A 23,046-nucleotide genomic window follows, 5' to 3' on the forward strand; every position below is an offset into this window, starting at 1 on the left:
ACTCAAAGGGGAGAGATCTAGGTACACATATGGATAGTATCCTGAACTTTGAACACCATGTGTTCACAGGGGTGAGGAAGTCCTTCTATGTGGCACAACTTATAAGTAAAGGTATGGCATCCAGATCCAAGGACATTATTGTTCCACTGTACTCAGCCGTAATTATACCAATAACAGACTATAATGTGTGATTTGGCATGTACTTGGCTAGGCACTTACAACAGTTGGCGTGACCTCAGAGGGTCCTCACAAAGAAAATGCAGGGTGTAAACAACATGCCCTATGCAGTTTGACTAAAAGGCCTATCCCTTTACTCTGTATCTTACTGAGTATTAAGGGGTGATCTATGCCTAAACTACAAGTCAGTCACAAATCCAGTCATGATGGAGTTGCTACACATCTGCAAGACAAGCTGCATGAGGATCACCCGATCTAGGGATCTAAACATAGTCAGCAGCTCAAACAAAAAAATGCTGTAGAGACAGATATGTGTCTCAACGACTGCCCCTTCTTTGGAACACGTTTCCTATTCCCATTAAGTAGAGGTTCTGTGGGCCTGTTTAAACCTAATTTGGATCAATATATGTGGAATCACAAATTCACACTTGGGGTAGCACCTATGTCTCTGAGCTCTGTAAAATATTCAAAAGCATAGGCACAAAACTATTCAACCCTCTTGCCCCTAGGGGAAATATATATGATAAAATTGGTTTATATTGATTAGGCTTGTAAGGGCTCTTAAGACGTTAGCCTAGTAATCTTCTATGTACCTATGAACCTATGAGTGGTGATTGCATAATGAAGGCCTGCACTGGTTAGAAAACCTCACCCAGTGGGTGCAAGTGAAAGTGCTTAACTCAATTTCCTCTGTGACAAATAGGGGTAAGCCTTTTAAGACCATTGCAAATAAATTAGGTTGTGATATGGAATAATATTCTCTAGGTTTTGAGAGAATGTCAAAAAACACTGGAAATATTTAAGATTACACTATGCATTAATGCAGTCTTAGTTTCATAAGAGCATTCTCTTCCTTTTGTCACTTGTCAAATGCAGTAAGGGAAGCTGTGAATCTCCCTGTCTCTCATTTTCAGCTTATGACATCATACCTTTACGTGTTGTTAAAGTAAATCTATACAAAAAAGATCACGCTGCCTTTATCCAGAGTCTCTACCATTATTCTGTACTCTGGAGTTGAATCTGGTAAATATATGGGTAACATAATATGATAGTTTAAAAGTAATTAATATGTGTATGAAAAAATATTCCTTTTTTGATGGCTAATAGACTCCTGCAAACATTGTTGCTAAAGGGTCTGCTACGTAATTCTTAAAGTATTTATAGTACATCTATTTATGTGTGCAGTTGCTCATGTGTGTGACTTTGATATAGATTTTATTTATTTAGCCTTTGTTGATGAGGTTAGCCCCACTAGGGTAGCAACAGCTTTTCAGGGGAGATCTGAGGTGTTATGTATATTGCTAGGGGAAATTTGGCCAGGCATCGGGAAACTTTATTCTTTTTGAAAGGTGCCATGGGATCTTTTATATCTACCTGAGCTACCACCAACTCAGCCAAATGGGGCTGCAGTTTAATGTCTCATCCAACGTACAACATACTCAGGAGTGCAGCACCCCTCTAATGCTGCACTGCTCTGCCAACAAAACATCTACCTGGAGTGGGAATAGAACACACTTCTGCATGAAAGATTGCACCACTGACTACAGTGAGTTTGATTTTAAGAAAGTTGTCTGGTCATGCTATTTCTGTATTTACATGTTCTGATTTTCAAATTATTTGTCAATAAAGGTTTTATTATAAAATGTTTGGGATCAATGTATAATGTATAACTTGGAAGGTGATTGATTTGGCCTTTATGGTCATTAAAGTTTAGGTTCATGTTTATGTTTATTTATAATGTTTAGTATGCTGCCCCACTAAAGCAATTCACTGATTGTAGTAACACAGGTAAAACTGTAAATGTCACCTGCTCTAGAGTCTTAAACCTACATCATAATATAAACATGACCTATTATCCAGACACATACATCTCCATAAGGATGCCTTACATATGGAATAAGCTCCCACTCCGATGACTATCAAAGAAGCTTCTTTACTCTTTTTAAATGTAATTTAGGCAAATGGATGGACAGCTGTAAATTTACTCTAGATCAATTCCTAAGTCCCTTGTGGACAGGGGATGTAGGTAAACTGTAGTGACTATGCTCATAATAGTCTTCTATAGGTACTGTTTCACACACACGTAATTATACCTGGTACTTTGTCTGGGATTCATAGATGAGTTTTGAACAACTGTGATGCCCAGAATTTTACGTGGTCCCTGTGTGAGGAGCCACAGAGTTAATTAGACATCTATTAGGAAATGAAGAGCATTTTCAGGCTATGCAAACGACTGCCTAATTAAAGAGAGGCATAGTGATAATGTGCTAAACAGGGCTAGGCTGCTCTGTGGCTGCAGCTGTGCAGTAGGGTGCATGACCCATGTGACAGATGTCACAGTGAAGGCAGGCTAGTGAATCCAAGTCGATGGGCTCTCACAAGTGCAATGAAGAGTACACCTCACATAGATCTGGCACAAGAAGAGCAGTATAGCAGTCGCCAGGCATGTCACTATGGTTTTGCACAGCAAAGTGCTAACCCTGATTATCATATCAATAGGGAATAAATGGGATAGACAGGAAACTTGGGAAGGGAAGAATAGCAATCAGAGGGAAACACAGAAGGATAACTGTAAGGTAGGAAAGGTGGGAGGAAGAAATGGTACTTCTTTTGGAAGGAAATGTGCCTTTTGTAAGTTTTATAAAAGAATGGAAGATGGTGAACATAGTGAGGGATGGCTAAGAATGAAACAGTTGGAAAAGAGTACGTATCAGGGGCAGATAGTCAAGCATGGAACACACAGAGAGAGAGGATGGTGTACACATAAAAGGTGAGGACAGTGGATGGGCACAGACAGAGTGTGGACAAGTGGTGATGGGGTTGGTTGGACAATGAACATGGAAAGGGGACTGATGTATAATGGAGAGAAGATACAAACCTCAGGAGTTGGTAGGATCCTAACCCAGCTGGATTCCAGGTAGGCCCAGATAGCAACAAACCCAGGCATCACTCACCTGGGTGGCTGATGTTATTATCCAGTTACTCTTTTGTCTGTCTGAAGGGTGGGGTCTGCCAGTCACACAATTCCATAAGTCATGCCAGAAGGTGTTCCACATTGCCAAGGGGGTATCCAGTTGCCAGAAAAGCTTTGCAGCCATCAGCCTCTATAGCTGATGCCAAAAGACCAAAACAGACACTCAAGTCCACTTTCAGAAGAGGAGCTCTCACTGTCTCCTGTGAAGCAGCCACTGAGGGCTCCAATGCCCTTTCAAGATTGCCTCCAGCAAGGGACCCTGGTAGCCTCTGGTGACTCAGTGTCAGAGGCATCAGTTGGTACAGTCCTTGGTGTCTGTGGGCTCATTTCCTCCTCTTCCACAACTGGACCTGCAGATTATACACATAAGCTACAAACACAGCTGTAGTTATACAGTGGATTGACAGAGATATCATACACATCCTGTTACTGGGGGAGATGATTTTACCTTCTATAATACTCAACCATGTTCAGCTGGCATTCTTCCACTGCTGGAAGGCAAGGAATGCCCATACAACAATTAAGACAGATTAAATTAATAGTATAGAATGCACGTCAGGCTATCTCTCCTGAACCTCTTTCTCCCACTAATAAATCAAGTCAGGGTGGTGTTGACTCAGATCTCTGCAGCAATGCCCAATCAACCCCCTCCCATGCTCACCAGAATGGGTGATGCCAGTGGTATCACTTTGCATCCTAGAAAGCTCATGTCAGACATCCATCTTCCACACTGGAAAATCATAGGGACAGTGTTACTAACTAACAGGTATTCTCTAAAGCTTATGCTAGGCATCCATCTTCCACAGTGGTCAATCACAGGAACAGTGATACTGGCCTAACAGGTGTGCCTGAAGGGTCTGATGTAGGAAGAACAGAATACCCTACTCTCTTTGACACACTATGCTCATGCTCTGCACGTCAAGATGTCTGCAGTAGCCATGGTCACTAATTCATGTTCACTTGTGGACCGTATCCCCAGGATTACAGACAATTGTTTATGAATCAAATGTTGCACAATGTAGTGTTGCAGTGCAGGAATACTCTATGTACCTCACACTGCACCATGGCATGGACAATGCACATAATGCCTCACCATAGCACTATGGTTGTACACATGCTACAAAGTATGTTAGCATATTGGTCACATACTTTGTGGTCACCATGGCATGCACAGATAGTGACAACATGTTTGGGTATCACTACTATGGCAGGGATTCACAGACAAACATGCTAAGTATCTACAATAACATAGTGCCCATGCTAATTGACATTTGTTATTGGATATAAAGCATCAACATGATTTTGCACAGTACCGGTCACTGCCATAGAGCTGTGTAAAATAATGGAAGTTTAGTAATGAATCTGTAGACATGCAACTTCGCATAGTTAAGGAAGCAACCCTGCCTGGTAAAATACCTCTGCAAGAGCAGCAAACCCTGTGGTGGATGTCAGTTACAGTATCACAGATGTTGTGGTTTATATGTAGCTGGGAATACATGACTCTGGCAAGGTCTGTTTTTGGTTGTAGGGTTCACCATTATTTACAAAGGAAAGCATATGAAGGATAAGCTGCAAAGGGAATTGGGTTCTAAGACCATACAACAACGATGCATGGCTACAGTATGTAAATGGAGAAAGGTTCTGTTTAGCACTGATTGAAGCTGATAAACAGGCACTTAAATGGGAGAAATTATGGTCATGACTGTAGTACATAAATGGGGGTGGGGTGCGTAGCACTAGGTCCAGTTGATAAACTGGTGCATAAGGAGGGGCTGTGACCATAGGTATGGGCATCCCACAGCATACTATAGGCACCCATTGACTGGCATGTTTCACCCACAGGTCTAGTTGTACTAGAATGGGCAGTTGATGTAGGAAACAGGGAGATTAGTTCTCTAATTAGGAAAAGGAAGTGCTTCTGCAGCCCCTCTGCAATGTGGAAGGTACCTCATGGGCAAAGCTGCTACACACTAGCATTTTCAGGACAGATTTAGTACGGTGCAAACACTGTGAGTTTCCATACATTTCTGAAACAGATTCTAAAAAGTGTTACTGATACGATATTCCATGCAGAGAAAAAGGCACGCAACATTGAGATAAGCAGGTCCTACTACCCACCCACCCACAGGGGTGGCCTTCCAATATTGAAGCACCTCACTGAAGCTGAGGAGACTTCTGTCTCACTCAGTGACCATGAGGACTAGTGCATCATACCTAGGGGTGGCTTGGATGTACGAGCAGGGCTGGCACTAACCACGCATGTGTCAGTCAGATTAGTAATATCCATTGCATTACAGTATAGGCCACTCTGCTGCAAGTTTAAAGGAAGGAATTTGCCAAGGTCCACCTGATTATTGGTCTCTCCAAGCAGCAATGGTTTGCTACTGCAACCATATGCATAACAAGGTATGCTTGTCAGTGGGTTGTGTAGGTTTTGTCTCACCTGCTTTTTATCAAACCTGGCACTGTCAAGTCCAATTCATCAAACCTAGCTCAATAAACCCTAAGATCAGGGACAGAAGGCTACCTCCTTTTGGGACCCATGTTTAAGCCTGTCCATGAGGTTTTCTAAGTTGGCTTTTGTTGAATCAGTCTCGATGGAGCAAAACTGGATGACACCTGACTCAGTGATTCCTTACATACTCCTGTCAACATAATCTTTAACTGTATTTTAATGTGTAGTACTATGCATGCCATAAAAGGCTGTAGCGGCATGTATGTTTAGTCAGAGAAGTGGGGTCATGCATGTTTCTATGCTCACAGACTACACTGATGGTAAGGTTAGCACAACAGGTCAACACAAGGCTGATGTCAGCAGGACAGCTGTGGCTGAGTCCACACCCTCAGCAGGTCATGATGATGATGTCTAAGAGAGCCTCACAGGCTCCACCTTTGTCCTATTGCACAAAACATCCAGAATAAGCACCACCTCTGAGATGTGCATATCCACCATGTGTAGGGGGTAGATGTCAGGAGGTTACTCACCACTATGGCTTAAGAAACCTCTGTGAAAAACCTCATCAGTCTAAAAACTCATGGCTTGCAGGAAAAAAAAACTAGTAGTATCCATGTTGAAGTACCACATTCTCCAAAAGAATATAGTAATGGAAAGATTCTTTGCAGTACCACACAACAGAAAGGAGGTTAAAATGAAAATAGGATTCTCAAAGTTGCTTCTTCCCTAAAGACATTTCTTTATTTGTTAATACTACTTTACATGCAGATAGGGGCTGTTTGGATAATCAGGATTTGGTTTGGAAGGCACAGTTTGTTTGATGGGCTACCATGACCAGACGAACTTCCCTGATATCACTTCTACACTTGGCATTAACCTGCTCTGATCCATGCACTGTCAGCTGCTATTCACAACATGCTAAAATGGTGAATGATGTACACCAACTGCACAGTTTGGAGTATAGGCATAGGGAGCACACAATGCTGCTGAGGCTGCTGGTTAGAAAAGATGCCTTCACTGGTGCCTCCATGAGGCACAATGTGCCTGTCATCCAGTCCACCTCCACAAGCCATGTTTTCTGTGGCCCTGGAATGGTCTGGGTATAAGAATACTGTCCACAGAGCCTCCCAAGTTAAACTAAATAGATTGGTGAAATAGCATCACTGTCTGTAGTTGGCATACAACCTAGCACCCCTTGTCTTTGGTATCTTTCATATAATGGAAAATGGCTCAAAACCTGGAATGACTAATCAAGCTGCACATGCACACACACACACACACACACACACACACACACACACACACACACACACACTTGCACATGTGCAAATGCACATGCACACTTGCACATGTGCAAACATACACACACACACACACACACACACACACACACACACACACACACACACACACACACACACACACACACACACACACACCTGCAGTTCTTTTTTCTCACTGTTTCTCATGGGCAGACAGATTGACACCACTAGCTATGTAAAAAGACCAACTTGTGGGTAATAATGCCCATCAGGATCAAGACATGGTACACACCCAATCCATGGATCAATGCTCACACAGACCCATTCTACATCTTTCCTGCCATAGACCACATCAAGCCCTGACACCAAAAATCCTGATATTGCAACCCAACACAATGAACACTGCTGGGGCTCACAGCATGGCAGCTTCATCTCACTGCTAGAAAGTGTTATTCCTAAATCCCCTAAACCTCCCATAGTATGTGGTTATCATCACCTCCCATGACCATATCACATCTTATAATGTTCCAACTACTTGTCACTATATCTCTACCTCCATATATGCAAGTGATGATGCCCACACCCTGTGCAACCCCTAATCTGTGTGAGCATGTATATGTGTGATGCAAAACATAGCCAGTTCATGCACTGCACTGCACCTCATAGGCTAGGTGTGATAATTCATGCCTCACCTTACTCTGTGTTGTCTGAGTCATAGGTGACACAGTTGTGGAGCAGACACCACCTCTTTGCCAGTGCTGCAGTGTACTGCACCCATTACCACCTTGTCTGTGGTATAGCTGCTGCATGTTCTACCCCTGACTCTTCACCCAGCCATTTTGCTGTGGGCACACCTGCAATGGAAAGCCCTATGATGGTGCTACATGTGTTTGTGCAATGTCATGTTGTACAACATGGCACATACAACAAAAGTCTTGCTGCAGATGTCTGGACTGTATTGCAGTGCCCTTCTGCTGTGTCTAGACATCATAAGCATCCTTTCAGTAGACTGAATATACACTCCACTATAGTTCATGTTCTAACACCTGTTGCATTATAGACCATCTCCTACATGGCCTGGGGGTTGAAGATGGGGATTATCAACCAGGGCTGTAGGACATACCCAGCACTCCTTGCAAAACATGAGAGGTGTGCTCCCATCTTGCATAGTACCTTGGTCTATAGACCTTTCTATCTAGCAAGAGTGTGTATTTATTAACAAGATGCCCTCGAGGGGAACAGATACCTTTGGTATAAGTTGTACATGTACCAAATGTTTGAGTCAAGGGAATTGCTTGTGTGGAACACGTACACTTTATAAATAACATGTAGAATATAGACCATTACAAATAATGCATTGGGCACTGTAGCCCCCGGTAGTTCAAGTAGTAGAAGCCCTACCTACTTATTTATTTATCCTTTGTTGCCTGTGTTTGTCCCACTAGGCTTGTAGCCTCTTTTCAGGGGAGACTTGCAATGGCATTCATACTATGAGGAGAAATTTGGGCAGGGTATCAGGGAACTTCCCCTATTCTTTTTTGATAGGTGCTGATCTTTTACATCCACCTGAGCTACCACCACCTCAGGCAGATGTGGGCACAGTTTAATGTCTTATCTTAAGGATGGCACACTCAGACGTGTAGCACCCTTCTTATGCTGCACTGCAGTGCCAGCAATTGAGCTATCTAGTGTGGGAATAAAACTCATAACCTTCTGTACCAGAGGCGAGAATACTACCTGTTGCACAATTGACACTGCTACCTATTGATGTATTATAGCAGCCCGTCTGGACCAGGAGGATTCTTCATAGCACTGTGTGTGCAGTATCACAGACTTTCTGGACCAAATGAGACTTTGATGAAAATGTATCTGCAGTTTATGCAGGTTATACCTCTTGAGATCTCAAGAAATGGGTTATGTTAAATCCCCACATGATGCTGATTCTCTCCTCTGCAGGCCTAGGGACCCAACGATGCTCCTCCACATGCTGTAGCATAATGGCAAATAAGTGGTTCAGGATTCACAAGTCTAATGACTGGGATATGAATAATATGCCTCCATTATTTTGCTGAAAGGTCCATGTAGCCAGTATGGTTAAAGGCACACATACCTTAGTATCCACTGGAATGGGTATGTCATGCATCCCCATCATTCTACCTACACATTAATGGTTCAAGTCTCCCGGTCTCTGTGCTGGTGGTATGTCAGGTGCTGTCTGTAAATCTTTCATCGACACAGATGAATATAAACACACCATTGCTGGCACTAGAGCTGATGGTATCTGACAGCAAATGGTACTGAGCTTACTGTTTTTACTAATCATAGTGTCACTCCCCTCACATACAACAAGAATCTTAGTGTTCAAAACTGGTAGGTGCTATAGCACCCATTTTATACATTTCTGAATCAGTCTGCCATTTTTATGCCATCATTTGCATTCCCTGCATTGCTCATTTGTATGGAGTTCTTCATTTTCATGTAATTTTGCCCTCATAAACGTAGCATATTCTGCATATTGCACCATTTTGTCTCTTGTGCAACCTCACTATCTGTGTCTTAGAATCACTCACATCCTGAGTGTTGCCCCCACATATGTTAATGCCCTACAAGCCCATGAATCCTAGTCTTTATGTTTCTATAGAAGTAATTGCTATCTAGTCCATGATGGGTTTCCCTTTCCTCACAGTTGCCATCTCTACTTTTGTTTCTAGAAGTTTCTAAACTAGTGAACTACATCCATTGGTTTTGCCATTTCTATTGATCTCTGTGAGATTGGTTATACTTATTGAAGTAGTCAAATAATTTAAGGTGCTTTCCTTTATTATTAATGTAACAATAACAGCACTTAGATTTTCATGTGCAGCATTTAGTGCACCACATATGATTCTGAAAGACGTACTATGCCAGCTTTACTGGAGTTCTTGCATGGTTGATTTGTGAATGAATTGTTTGAGCAAAGAGTGAGTAAACATTGAGTCCTTGTGCTCATGGAATCCTGTTATTCTTCTGCATGATATCTGACTGCAAAATTCAGAGCTCAGCACTATAGCTAAAATGCACCAAACTGTAACACTATTAACAATATATAACTAATGTCCTTCAGCTAACCTTATTTCCAGAAATGTCTTCATTGGCTTGGACTATGTTGAGGGTAGATGCAAATTTCCTAGGGCCTGGACTGTCTTCTTGTACCAAGTGTAAAATAACCTTAGACCTAGGTACATTTCTGATGTCCTACTGAAGCATTTCAAATGCAGCTATGTCTGTGGAAATAAGGCATTGTGTGAGTTGCACCACACAGACACATGCACACTCAAACACACGTGCGCGTGCACACACACACACACACACACACACACACACACACACACACACACACACACACACACACACACACACACACACACACACACACACACACACAAACAAAACAAGCATGCAAGCAATATTATATCACAAAAAGCAGCTGTAAATCAGTTGTCACACTAATGTGTGTTACCTAAACTGTATATCTAAACTGTATGAGTAGTGATACTATCCCAGTTCCATTTGGATGTGGTAGGTGGACTGGCACTAGAGATCAGAAGGTTAGGGCTATAAGTTACTTTCTTCCTTTATCTTACAATCATCATTTTGTTTCCCACAGTCTCTGTTTGCTTATTATATGATTGTGAACAATTCTACCAAGCTACGCCTGAAAAGAAATAATTGTGGATAGTCAATTTACCTTGCTAGTAAATTAAAAAAATGACAGTGCAGTACACAACCTTAATGCTTTATGAATATGATGAATTTGCTCAAGAGTAGGGATAAGTGAAAGGTTTGTGTTTCAATAAAGGATATTGCATTTTTAACTCAACTGTGGACTACCTACTATTTTCTATTTGATTATTTTGTAGCAACCATTTTATAGTTATATTTTACAGCTCAATTTTTATTAAGTGAGCTAAGTGCATAACACAATTTAGGAACTGAACATCCCACCATCCATACTGCAAAGTTTCTTCTTGGTTTAATTAGTGAAAGTTTCATACTTCTCAACTTTCCATCTCCAAAATGTGGAACACTACCTCTGATAATAGGAGCAAATGGTCAAAATATGGAACACTTATTAACAGCCCTCTAACACCTTCAAGTAAGAAACTCATGGGATTGTTAAAATATGTTACTTTTTAAAGTTCTTTTGATGAATTAATATGATTTAGTATTCACTATGGATATCATTTAAAAATACAACTGACTGTATGACAGACTCTCTTGGTGTGGAACTGAGAGAAACCTGGACTTTTTAAAACTCAAAATAAGGAAAGTTCCTTATGAGGTACACTTGAGGGGAATGGAAAGCTCATTTCTATTAAACTACTAGTAATGGTTCTTTGCAGTCTGTGCTTGTGAGATTTTAATAGTGTGCCTATATTTGCCCTGGAAATGGTGCAATATATGGAATCAGATTGACAGATAGTATGAATCTAGTGTTTTTGATATTTGATACTACTAGGAGACTAGTTGGTCAATGCTTTGCATTGCGTAATATAATGCCTACTGTATATCTGGCCTCTGCTCATACAAACTGACCTGATCAGCACATTGTAATACATGCACAAACACAGACAGACAAACCTTTTTGTATTTGATGTTTTAATTACAGCCTAGTCAGTCAATGAACACACTCTATGATAAGAATCAGGTTTCAGAGTTTTGTAAATTTCACGTCTAGAGCTAGAACTTTTACTTGAGAAAATAGTATGTTATTGAATGCGGAAGGTATGTTGATACTAACAAGGACAAGAGGCTTCATCACCTCAAAGAAAAGATTCTAGAACAATAAATGAATTCTGTTACATATGGAGCCAAATGAATATCATGCTCTTTCTCATCATGATGCCTTGACCTGGAGGAAGGATAGTGTAGACAAAAAAGGATAGAACCCAGAAGGGCTAGGTGTATTTACAGTTTAATATACATCTTGGGTTGAATTGACAGAAGAATTGTTTTTTTTTCAGTTACTTCCTAACTCTGCAAAGCTGATGCCACAGTTTATGTGAATGATGCAATAATCACACAGTGTAAGTCTGTCTCGCCTTTATGGTATAAAGATAATGTTCCTCTGTCCTTCTGAATACTGTCAAAAAGAATGCAGACACAAATATATAATCTAAAACTGTTTAAGAAATGCTGTGGCTGTTACATACTATGCAGCATTCATGCAGAAGAGCTACAGAACAGGCAGACATCCTTGGCATTTATAAAATGTTATATAACATCTATTGATTTTGGATGATGCACTGCACTTAAGGATAACATAAAGACAGTTAAAAATAAACCAAATTAAAAGACAAAACAGCATGTAGACACAAGCACAAGAAGCTGCTGTTATGAAGGACACTGCCTGTTTACTGATTGAAAAGTTTGTGTTCATAGAAGCATGGCAAACTTGAAACTCTAAGGTTTATTTTTAAAATCACTTTTTTTCTAATAGCATCCACATCTTAACTTCATGATGCAGGTTTAGATTTAGGTTCAGGATAAAAAAAAACAGGTACTTACGTATTATCGCAACCACATTTCTGCGGCAGCTGCAAGATGCAAATGATAGTAATATTATCGTTGTATACACAGCGAAATTGGCAAGGTGAAGAACCGGGTACTAAGCTTGTTAGGAAAATCTTAAATGAGTACGCGTTTTAGTTAAAGTTCCATGTTTGACTGCATAACTAACACACAAGAAGGGAAAGGAGTAATTTGCTGTTTGGTTTAGCACTTTGGAAAGTAAGAACAGGCTTCCCAGTAGTCTATCTTTCATGGTGAAATCATAAGAATGCATCCTTTTATAAAAACTCTTTGCCAAAGCACACAGAAAAGAAAATGAATCAATGTAAAGTTAAATCTGTCCTTTTGAATTAGCTAAGTAGATGCATAGCTCTATTATCAGTACTGAGTTATTGATTTTAGAAATGCAGGTTAGAACTGTAAACAAAACCTGAAGTAAGAATATGTAATGTGTGTGTTGATAACATTTTCCCAAATATTATATTGTGTCTGACAATGACATTCTAACGGGTTTTTGGTTTGTTAACCTAACAAGCTTAGCTCCCGATTCATCACCGTACTAATTACCTTGTGTATAGAACGCTAATACAATCCATATTCCCATAAACGTCTCACCAGAATTCCAACTCCCATTTTGTACATTCCCATATAAAACTCTTGTGTTTTGATTACTCACTGTGGTAATCTTTTATGGGTACTTGGGGTTAGTTTTCATTAGAAGAGCTTATATCAGCAAGAACTATTCCATCTCCTGAAATGGTTCATCCCCTTAAAACAATAAATGTACTCTCATTGGTAAAGGACCGTACCCATGAGGAGGAACATTTTACCTTTTTTTTTTCCTGTCCCTGTTTCACCAACAAAGCATAGCAAAACGTTTTGGAGTTTAGACACCCCTTCCCACTGCAGGATTAAGTACTTTCGGTATAACTTTAGAATTAACGGTGACTTCAATATGTGGTTGCGATAATACGTAAGTACCAAAAAATACAGAGAAATCTGCCTGAGAAAGACACATCCAGGAAAATGGTACATAATGTCAGTGCAAAACATGAATGAGTCTGGATAGAAATGCAAAATGACTTATTATACAACGACCCCCCCCATTAATATTCCAAAACGTGCACACCGATTGGTCAGCATACACATTGTAAATCAGACTTATACTAATGGAAAAAGGTCCAGTCGACCAGACTTTTTCCATTAGTATAAGTCTTTTTATACAGCAACGGAGAACGCAAGATCTCCGTTGCTTTTTAGACACTGTCTTGCTATGTTAAAGGAGTTTAACATAGCGAGACAGCTTTAAAAAAAATAACGGAGATCTTCCTTTCTCCGTTGCTTTTTTTAAAGCTGTCTCACTATGTTAAATGGGTTTAACATAGCGAGACAGCTTTAAAAACAGCAACAGAAATTCTCCGTTGCTTTTTTTAAAGCTGTCTCGCTATGTTAAACTCCTTTAACATAGCGAGACACTTTGTAAAAAGCAACGGAGATCTTGCTTTCTCCGTTAACTCACAGCTCTGATGTACTGCATAAGCATATGCATGAGCAGTACATCAGAACTGCCGCAGAATACCAGACAGCTGCGGAAGGGCAGCAAGGAGGCATTATACAATGCCATTATTTAAGAAAAGTAAGTTTTTTTTTTCTTAAATAATGTCATTGTATAATAGCAATAACCCACTTTTGGGTGTGGGTAATGCTGGATTTACCCATGGTTGTCTTTGTTTGGCTACTCGGGCTTCGCCCTCGTGACCAATCCACACCAACCGTGGGTAAATCCAGCATTACCCACACCCAGGCGTTGGTTATTGCCATATTAATAAACAAGTATAGTAAAGGGAAACAGGGATTTATTGGACTGCAGAGGAAACAATCACCAAAAGCAAACAATAAATGATTATCCATCTGCAAAAAAAGTTGATGACACACCCAAGTGAATTATTGCACACACGACTAAATCACCATCACATGCTAGTTGGACATCATTGAAGTAGCTCACAACAGGAAATAAATGGTTAATGCTCTGATGCCAAATGTTTATAAAGAGCACCTAAAGAATTGAAAAATATATATGTGAATTAAAAAGTGGGGTGCTAAAGTAGGGAAAAAAAGCTTAACGGAATTGACCATGTCAAAAGGCGTAGCACCAATAAGAAGAAAACAACAGAATTATGTAAGAGGAAAAAGTCTAGAGGTAATTCAGTATTTTTTTTTCTCACAGAACATGGTGACATACTGAACAGCATCCTAAGAACTGTTTGATGCCAAACAAGACATTCAAGAATACAGCTTGGCATTTAAGGCTATATCTTTTATTATAACATGAAGGGAACTGCTGGGTAACCAAAAAACAGAAGTTCTCAAGTTGCAGGAGAAAATTGAAAGACTAAGTGAGCCAAGTTATCCCTTGAAGTTGTCAGTGACAAGATTTCTAGGTTTTCGTGTTGCTGTTTTTTTTAGTTGAACAATAATTAACTGGAGATAGAAGAACTTCAGACCTTGTTAAAAATTGTCATTATATCATTTATGTGCATTTTTTTATTTATGTATACTTTGATTATTATGATACACTCGTTTCTGGGATCCAGTTTCAGAAAATGCCTAAAAAACTCAGAAACAGCATTTTTATCTCCAAACCTGCAGACATAAAAAATAGGTACAAGGGCATCTGAAAAATAGGTACATCCAACCAAAAATCTGTAATCCATTTAGAATAAAATTTGAATTCCAAATAGTACTTGTTCTTTCCACTTCCATTATGAAGGTGGGAAACTACTCAGAAACACACTTAGAAACAGAGGGTGACAAAAATTATTGAAAAATGTGCACATTATCAAAGAGATTATGTACAATCTGTAGACTTAAATGAACTGCATTGAAAAATTCTACCACACAAGGTCATTTAATTTTGCTTCTCAACAAAGGAGACAATAAGGTATGTGTCCTACTTATTTATTTATTTATTTATTTATTTATTTTGGTATCAGTAGTATGTTGGTCATGTGTAATTTTCTGTGTATTAGACAGTTTCAGAAATCATGTGTGATGAGGGGGTCTGAAATTTGTATTAAGAGGTTAATCAAGCCTGAAAATAGGGACATTTCTTCCAAAATAGGGACAGTTCAGAGGTATGACAATGATAAACATGTAATGCACAGAGTGACACATTCTTAGACATCTCAACTTTCCATATTTTAGGGGAACTCACCTATGTTCAGGCCTGGTTCTTCCTTTTTTCTGTTTATTTTCCATTTGTCTTTTACTCAGATGAGATATAACTGTCAAAGACACTTTTGTTTACATTGCATATGTTACTATATCATGACAGACTGGAATTTTGACCAAAATTAGGTTCTCTCTTTCTTTGAATGCAAGGATAGTCTTCACCTGTCTGTGACCTCAAACTGGATAAAGTGAGGAATTGCTGAATGGTAAGAGTCCCTAGATATTAAAATCAGTTACTAAGTAACAGGATGAACATATGCCAATAATAAGCAGAGAAAATGGTGCTGGGATTCACTGCTATGGAAAGATGATATACAGTTAAATAGAACTATGGAATGGCTATATGGAGACAGTGGTGAAGACCATGGATATTTATGTATAGATGCATAGGACAGTATTTCACCCTTGTAAAATCTAGATGATATAGTAAAATTCTGTTTGTAGTGGTTTGCATACTGCTTGGTTCAAGCACTTTGATTCAATAACAGAATGAAAAACAAATAACCTATGTTTAATATAACTTACCCAGGGTTTGGTAACCTTGAAGTTAGCTATATTACCTGGGATAGTACAAGAGGTGTAGCACTCCCCACCCACCTCCCCAAAAAAAATTCAATATGAAGCCCCTTTGTTTTTCAGCCATTGTTATTGAATAGGCTTTGACTGAGTGGGATATGATGAAGTGAACTCGATCCAACTATAAATGTTACTCATAGTCCAGAAGAAGCTACCTCATCTCTCCCTAATTTATGTAGTTTCTAGCCCTGTTAAAGCTTAATTCTTCCCCTGTTTCTCAAATTCCATCTCACACTCTTCTTTGTTTGCCTACACTTTTTCACAAATGAGATAGAGAAGGAAAAAAAGAAAGAGAGACTGGATACAATTTACAAAAGTGAAATATCTAAGGGTTTATCTCTCCTGCATGGGATGCATCTAGCAGGCAAGGGCCTACCTTAGGAGAGTTGCTATGTTTAAAACCAAGACAGGGTCCTGTCTAACCTATTTTTCAGTCCATGATTAATACAAATTGAGGTTTTATTGCAAATGTGTTCTCGGTGAAGTTTAATGCAGCTGCAGTATATTTGCTCTGCTTTGATGTAAAGATCTGTTACAGAACAATTATGTATGCATTACTGTGGTGTTAGATAATCTTGCGGAAATAAAAAGATATTTTAAAAGAAAATTATAATAAAACAATCTTATATTAAAAATGAACATCTTTAAGTTCTGAAATGAAGTGTGAATATTTTCTAATTAGCTTTGATCATTAGTGGTACTCACTGGAAAGTCCAGATTGTAGATATTAAAAAGTATAAGCATTTAGAAGAGATTTTCTTTTTAGTTTAGTTTTGTCTATTAACCATATGAGATAGGGTACATCAATTGTCCACCTCCTAAATTGTCTCATATCAGACTAAAAGCTGGGTTGCATATCCTAGAGGTCAGGAAGGAGTACAGCTGGTCAGTTATAGTTATAATTTTCTTTTTCTTTGTTTTTTTGTTTTTGTTTTGTCAACCAGATTAGTCCATTTATACTTATGACTTTTTTCAGGACAGACGTGTATTGGTGTTTATAACGATTGTTGAAAGTTTGGCCATGATACCTAGAGAAAAAAGGGCATTTACTTTGATGGCTGACCACTGCTGGAAGATAGAGAGAAATGCAATTCATGGCTATGGTTAAAGCTCAGGTTTATTAACTTAAGATTTGGAACACATTAATTTAAGCAGATAAAGAAATAAAACTCCTGCAAACACTGGATCCATCTCAATTTGATTAATCAAGGGAAGGTCATGCTTACCCAGCCTGGTGAACTTTTCTAAAAAAGTCAACATACGAATGGATTAAGGTAAAATGGTACACACTGCATACCTTGATCTGGCCAAATCTTTTGACATCATACCCCACACAAACATAATAGAAAAGCTAAATAAACTGTGAATGAACCCCTACCTCACCTGCTGTATTGCCGAGTGGCTTACAGATAGGATTCAGGAGATCAAAATAGGGGAAGCTTCTTCCACAAAAAAAACAGTCACCTGTAGAATCATCCAGGGTTCAGTGCTGGAACTGCTTTTGTTTGGTACCTACATCTCTGACGTAAAAGCCAATATCAAAGGGTTCTGGCTGACTTAGTAACTGATTTTAATATCTAGGGACTCTTACCATTCAGCAATTTCTCACTTTATCCAGTTTGAGGTCACAGAGAGGTGAAGACTATCCTTGCATTTAAAGAAAGAGAGAACCTAATTTTGGTCAAAATTCCAGTCTATCATGATGCAGATGAATGCAACTAGGAGCATTTATTGAATCCTCAAATGACTAGGCCATCCTGCAGAAAGGTTTGTCACAAACAAATGACTAGTTCCAGAAGCATTGGACTAAAACTAAATACATAAGAAATGCATTATCACATCCTTTGGGAAGTTACCCCAGGGAACTGCAACATTGACAATACACCCCTAAGAGTTGACCCAATAAGGACAGTGACCTATCTTTTGACCATCATGTGTTCATTCCATAAGAATATCCTTCTATATTGTGAAGCTTATAAACAAAGTCATTGTGTCTAGATCTGGTGATGTTATTGTCCCCCTTTATTCAGCCCTCATTAGTCAATCATTGAGTATAATACCCCCTTTGCAGGCGCATACAACAACTGGCTCACATAAATACCTTATTAAAAGGATACAAAGCTTAAAAAATATGTCCTGTGTGGATCACCTCAAAGCCCTGTGACTGTACTTATTATCCTACAAGCTGCTAAGAGGTAATCTGTGCCTGGATTACAAAGCATCTTCAGATCCAGTACTGATGGACCTACTGCACATCAGCAAGTCAAATGGTATCAGAAATATTTGGTCTGGGTATCTAAACCTCTGCTGCAACATCAACAGAATGCTTTGGAGGTACAGATATACCTCACAGAGGTACCATTGCTATGGAACAGATTCTCATCCACATCAAACAGATCTAATCCTTGGAGATATTCAAGCACAACTTGGATTTATGGATGGGAAATAGAAAATGCCTCTTATACTACTAATGGGCATAGAGAGCTCCTAAGTGCTTTACCCCATGCATGGGTCACCTCAAATTATCTATGATACGATTCAAGTTATTTTCAGCAGGGTAATATATATTGAGAATGGGTGGTGCAGAGAGAGCTAGCCAGAGGGGGGACGTCTCCTCCTCCATTGTGTGAGAGGTGGTGACTGCTGCACTTGTGTGTCGTGTGTGTGTGTGTGTGTGTGTGTGTGTGTGTGTGTGTGTGTGTGTGTGTGTGTGTGTGTGTGTGTGTGTGTGTGTGTGTGTATGTGTGTGCCTGCCTGTGTGTGTATGCAGATTTGCATGGACACAGGTCCAGCAGATGATGCTGTTCTGTGCTGGGCTCTAATGGACAGACCTAGGCATCCACTAGAAATGTATACACTAACCATGAACATCTCCATCGACAAAGGTGCTCTGTCTTGTCATGGGCATGATTCACAGAATAGGTAAAGGACAGAGTGTTTTGCTAATGTGAACAATAAGATATGCTATGGCTGATCTCAGCACAAACACCCTATCTGCTTCTACAGCCACAACTCCCCACAGTGCCTCTACACTGAATGGTTGTGTGGAGGTGTTGGGACTACAGGATATAGGTTATGACCCCCCCTCAAGTAGGTGGGCTTCTCTACCAGAGGCAAACGTGGAACAGATGTGGGAAGAGCAATGACCATGATGGGTGGATCCATAGGGGCACCTGCAGAGAACAGACTCCATAGTCTGCCTGTCCATAATGGTGTGAATCTGGACCTGGTGCATCAGCAGGTCATCACAGAGATCACATACTACCCCAACAAGCACAGCTATGGCTGTAGTGCCTGTCCTAGTATTATGGTCTTCCAGAAATGATGAGTAGCAGCCATGCAGACACCCATTTCAGGAGGTGAACAATACCCATGGCATGCTCTCCACCAGCATTCCAAACCCCGAGATCATCCTCTCACTCAATGGAATTGTCAGCAAGCAATGGTAGCTCTACCACCAGAGATGAGTCTTCTCCCAAGGCTGTTGTGTCAGCCTCATCCTATCTTTGGGCGGCATCCTGGGACTATGCTGTGGGTTGCACAAGCACAGTACCTATGTCCATATGGGGGGGTTGGGGATGTGGCCATCACACTACAGAGTCCAGTACTGACAGCGTAGCTTCCAGCTGTACTAGGATTTGACTACCATCATCACTGGGTCAAGATATTTCTCCAGCATTAGGCAAGATTATATAAATAGTAGAGAAACCAGATAATGAAGCACCTGAGAAAACACATAAGCATAACGCAGTCTAAGGATAAACCCATCACCAACACCTGTAATCCAGTGAAGCTACTCCCATACCTTGAGCAGACTATCTCTCACCTTTAATCACAATGTTCCTGAAGAAAACAAAGATGACGTACACATAAGTTCTATTACTCTGATTTGGATAAGACGTGCACATGGTACAACCTGATCAGATACACCTACATGGAGCATCACAGTCTAGATACTCAAGGTACAACTTGCAATTCATCACCTACAACAAGCACACCACCATGGATTCCTGAACTGTCTGAATCCCCACACAGAAATGGTAAGAATACCTCCATGTCTGTCAGTGGTGACTGTTTAAGCAGACCTCCATCTGTAATCCTCCAGTCTTGTGCCAGGCAGGTTGCTTTACTGTGTGCCTGAGTAATCATGTCAGTTATCCTTGTACAGACCTATTCATAGGTCAGTTTTGGGTGCAGCCAGCATTGATGTTCTCTAGAAGGTCCTGCTAGACTCATACATGAAAGTCCCAGTCAGACCTCTCTTGCTAGAGCATCTGTGGGCCATGCTTATGGACAGCTTGCAGAAGAATGTCATACTGTGCCTGGGAGAATTTGCTCTTCCACTGGTGGTTACTTTCAGGCATGACAACCTGGAAGTGTAAAAAAATATGCATTTAAGCTGCTGGCATGTCAGGCATAGCATACTCCTACTCAGCAATACACAAAACTGACCAATATTGGCAAGATTCCACTTACATGGCAAAAATTATGGTAGGCTATCTGCATGTATTTATGCAATCTGTGTGGTAGTGGGGGTACATATGGTGTCTTTTGGATGTTGCATTGACATGGGCTAGGGATGGGTCACATTACACTGGGGCAACTCATATCTTCCATATGTCCATGGGCAAAGAAGCACACATACTGTTTCCAGATACATTTTTTTTTTTGGGGGGGGTTATTAATATGATAAAATGTATCTGGTTACTTACCTGGACGGTGGAAGTTCTACAGGGCCAGCACATGATTTGACTGCTAGTGTTTGACAACCACCTCACCAGCGGCATTCACTGTTGTTGTTATGTACAGTATATCCAGCCCCACTGCACAGTCCCACTTGTAGAGGAGAATTCCATATGTAGAATTGGACACCTGGGCCTATGTTACCTGTATAGTACACAAGGGGAAAAACACTGTTTTTAGTTAACTTGCTACAGTATATCACCTCCATTTTTCCTGACACTGTGGTACAAACTATCACTATGTATTATCCCCTACACAGTATGCAGCATTGTTGCCATTTTCACCGAGTAGCCTAACCGCCGACAATATCAACTTTTCATGCAGTTCCTCAACTAACATACAACTAAAACAAACAGTGCAGTAGCAGTGAAGCTGATACCAGTTAGCAGTTACTTATCCCTCTTTAAAGCTGTGTTGCTTGTCATTTGTCAGCTTTCCTGACTGGATAGCAGCTCAACCTCTTGCTATTATGCAATCTTCCATAGAATGATGAGTTTAGCTATGGCTATAGCTGCTTTTCTCTAAGCTTTTAGTAAGGGCATTATGGTAACTAAACTATCTCAACCAAATGTTCGTGAATCACACTTTCATCTCATCATGCAATTCACTTCTGCTGTGCTACAAGTTTTGGTGATCTTTGTGCACTTGTATGACTATCTATGACTACTTATGATGAGCAGTAAGCATATATGGATGGCTCAATCATCCCAGTATGGATATGTGGCTACCAAATGTGGTACTCTGACTTTCAAAGGTTTCTGGGGAGCATATCTGGTGACATATGTAGACATTGTCCATGTCAATGTTTACACTATAGTGTCACCATGCCAGAGCATGTATTCTTATGTTATACAGTTATGTCAGCTTGACTGGTCATGCAACCAAGTTGTCCAAATATGCATGCCACATAGTGACATCAGCATATGTAACCATGGCAGAGCTACACCATTTCTCTGAATTATAACCTAGTAAATGGCTATAGCATCTAAGGGCAATGAAGGTAGCAATGCTTACCGAGTGGTGCAGTGAAGAAAGTAAGATCTTTCTGTACTTTATGTACAGAAACTACAGGAGTGCTTGCTGGGTCCCTTATGAGGTTCTCCAGGATAAACTGTATTCCTAACGCTGTCTTTCTAAGCAGAATAATGCAGCTACTGGCATAAGTTGCTCTGATAAGCAGTGCCAGCACCATTATAGTGACCAAAGGAGGCTCCATTCTGATGTTCTGAGCCAATGGAAGAAGACAAAGTGCTCTTGAGACATATTCTAAGTATGCAAGGTTGATCACCGCCATGGTATTTCCCACATAGTTAAATGACTACTTGCAGGATATTTAATTGATGTGTGTTGCATTTGTTTTTCATGTTTATCAGCTCAAGAAGAAAGAACAGAGAATTCTGTCCTACAATGGAGAAGACTTAAGCAGTTCTCTAGGTATAAAGGTGAGTACGATTACTGTCATGCTATTGATTATTTAGCTTTATCAGAGCACCATAGAAGTATCCACTGAAGCAGCATATATAAGTATCCTGTCTCTCAATGATGTGTACAGTCTGCCAAAAGGGTCTATATTACATAGTCGAAGTTCTGTAACTCCGAACACCTAATGGTTGAACCATTATGTTCGAAGTTACGGAACTTCGACTACATAAAAAATAAAAATAAAAAAACAACATACAACAAAATAAATTGTTGTAAGTAGGGGGGCAATCCCTCCTGCACCCCCCCCCACCCCCTGCTACTTAAATTTACCAACTCTGAGATCGCACCACATTGAACATAATAGAAATCTCCACTTATGGAGATTTCCATTCAAACGCGAAAACTTTTACAAATTCAAAGTTATGGTCTCGACCATATGTGGTTCAAACTTGTAAAAGTTCGACTACGTGATAGGAACCCTGGCACAATACAATATTATTTATATATATGTTTATAGGATTTATAGGTTTTAAATTAAACAAAACACCCAAATATTACTGTTCACAAAGTCAATCACAAAATGTTGACTTTGCAAACATCGACAAGCTGCTACTCATGTGCCAACCAACAATTTCGGTGCATGCAATACTGCAATT

The sequence above is a fragment of the Protopterus annectens genome, chromosome 2.part2 (genome assembly GCF_019279795.1).
Source record: "Protopterus annectens isolate FY-2018-M chromosome 2.part2, PAN1.0, whole genome shotgun sequence".
NCBI classification, from domain to species: Eukaryota; Metazoa; Chordata; order Ceratodontiformes; family Protopteridae; genus Protopterus; species Protopterus annectens.